This window comes from Sinocyclocheilus anshuiensis, unplaced genomic scaffold (genome assembly GCF_001515605.1).
Source record: "Sinocyclocheilus anshuiensis isolate Anshui unplaced genomic scaffold, SAMN03320099.WGS_v1.1 scaffold633, whole genome shotgun sequence".
Classification (NCBI taxonomy): domain Eukaryota; kingdom Metazoa; phylum Chordata; class Actinopteri; order Cypriniformes; family Cyprinidae; genus Sinocyclocheilus; species Sinocyclocheilus anshuiensis.
The window spans coordinates 1,147-3,623 of NW_015539860.1; the positions used below are offsets into that span (position 1 = coordinate 1,147).

The window sequence follows — 2,477 nt, forward strand, 5'->3', positions numbered from 1 at the left end:
TGTCCGGTCTCGTATACACGTAGAGGACTCAATGACTTTGCTACTACTTCCATTTGAATACTTCCTGCATTACTTACCTCCTGTGTTCCTCCTAGTGTCTCCTCGTCTCCAAGTGTCTCCTGTTCCTCCTAGTTCACGGATCGCTGAGGTGTGTGCTCCTCCTGCCTGCATTCCAGCTCCTGTAAAGCCAAAGACCCGGATTACCCCACTCATCATATCCTTCGAACTATTCCCTCACCATCACATCCTCTGAACCCTACCCCAGTACTCTCTGTGACCAAATAAACCTATTTTATATATACTAACCAGTTGTGTCAGACCTCTTCCGTTACACATACCTTTCTATCAAAGTTATCTGACATTATCAAGCTGAATTTGTTCTGACACAGTTTAACTCTGAGTTCTTGTCATTTTCTAAACTATAGGGAATAAACTGATAATGTGAGAAATGTTGAAGGTGTCTGAATAAATTTTGGTTTGACTATCTATTTGATAAATGAAGTTAACCAACTAACATTATACATACTCTTTTGGTTTCTGTACCCAATATTTTAAAAATGTACAAATGCAATGAAAATATTGGTATCGGTACTCGGTATCGGCAAGTACCAATAATAAAAGTATCGGTATCGGGCGAGTACTGGAAAAAGTGGTATCGGTGCATCCCTACTTTATACATCTTGCTTTCCCTCCCTGCTGCAGCCAAATGCAATTGATTGCCAGTGCACTTCACTCACAGAGAAGATGTTCAACACCTTAAAGACATCAGACATAGTTTGGCTTGAATGCAAACTACAACCTTTCCCCCGAGGTGGTGGATTTAAATTCGAAACATGCTTGTCAGCATCCATCTGTCAGACGCCTGCCTCTGTTTAGATAAGAAATCTCGAACCCGCTGAATTCATGATGAGGGACAGTGAAAGAAAAACGTATGCAGGAACAAACATGCACCCATCAGCCATTCACAAGGCAAGTGTATTTTAATGAAAGAATCAGGCTTCTTCATATAAAGCCAATCACACTAAACAGTTTCTGAATAAATATAAGGCTGTGCGGTGATTTTGAAAGCAGCTCCTCTGGTTGCCGCTGGCCTCTTCTCTGGTTGATTTCATTAAAGCGCTGTCTCTGGACCACTTAATCGGGCCGCTGATCCAGAGTTGACCCTGATGTGACCTCACTTCTTACCCTCTGTCTTTCTACCTCATTAATGTGCCAAGGACAGTAGTGAAGTTCCTCTCTCCTCATGCGTGCACACACACTCTCTTTTGTTGCTGGCTCTTTGTCAGAAGCATCACCCCACAGGTCAGTGCACTATTGAGCTCTGTTAGTATCTGCTTGTAACAAATTCTCTCATTGCACTGTCAGAAAACCCAGGCACATAAAAGGACAACAAAGACAAGTATAAATGGTTTCTGATATAGCTGCATTTTGGTCGGAAACTAATCTGTTTTTGAATGAATCTTTTAGGTCAGCAAATCATTTTTGTGCACATACTTTTGAAGTCAAGTAGGTTTATAATACCTGCAGAAAGCTATTCGAGTAAAACGGTTTAAATTATTTTACCAGAAGACAGTTTAGTTTAGATGTAACCTACAGAAAATGTTACTGAGTGAATCGGTGAACAGAATCAAATGATTTAAGACACTGGAATGAATCAAAATCACTACTACTACAGTCTGATACCCATACAATGTCATGCTTGTTTGTGATACAGGATAAAAAATTTTTTAGAGCATTTTTTGTTGTTGTTAGTTTACAGCATGTCTCTGTTGTGCAGTTTGACATCCCTGGTGACACAGACACGTGTTTTTCTGGATTCTTCACAGTTGTAGTCTTCAGGGAAACTTCTAGCTCCTATACAGCTCTGAACATTTCTCAGTACAGTTTTCATCTGTGTTACCCAATATGTGAGGCGTTTTTGAATCACAATTTTATTGATCTTTTAAGTTAAATAGGTCATGGAGCTACTAGGGGTGGGGGAAGAAATCGATACAGCATAGTATCGCGATATTTTCCGCGGCAATACTGTATCGATACACGGACGTGTTGAGTTTTTTTCTAAAATCCTTTAATGCACGGCAAGCCGTTGATTATCCCGCTTATTCCATGGTCATTTACCAGTATTGACAACTTAAAGCTGTTTATGATGTTAGCTGCGCAATATTTAACCGGAAGGGTAAAAATGAGTTATTTTCATCAGTTACGGCTCGTTAGCTCTAGCTTTCTGCCCGCTTCAAATCAGATACAGAGATGAAATAGTGCAGTAAGACCACATTTATTTGAATTAATTATAGCATTTATTTGAATTAATTATCGATCGAGAGAGAGATGACAGTTGTGTGTGTGAGTTACCTGCATCTGTGCGTCACTCTCTACAAGCTATGAAGCAGTTTAGTTACTCAATTTTACCTCGTTGCTGAGGAAGATAATGACGCGATCTAGTATCTATGTTATTTTATTAATAAAAGTCTCGGGGC

General features: G+C 39.8%; 1 protein-coding gene across 1 annotated transcript in view; it reads left to right on the forward strand.

Moving 5' to 3' along the window:
- Nucleotides 1–2,477, forward strand: part of LOC107684910 (transmembrane protein 132D-like) — a 46,620-nt gene that overhangs the window by 1,044 nt on the left and 43,099 nt on the right. The gene's annotated exons all lie outside the window — the stretch shown is intronic.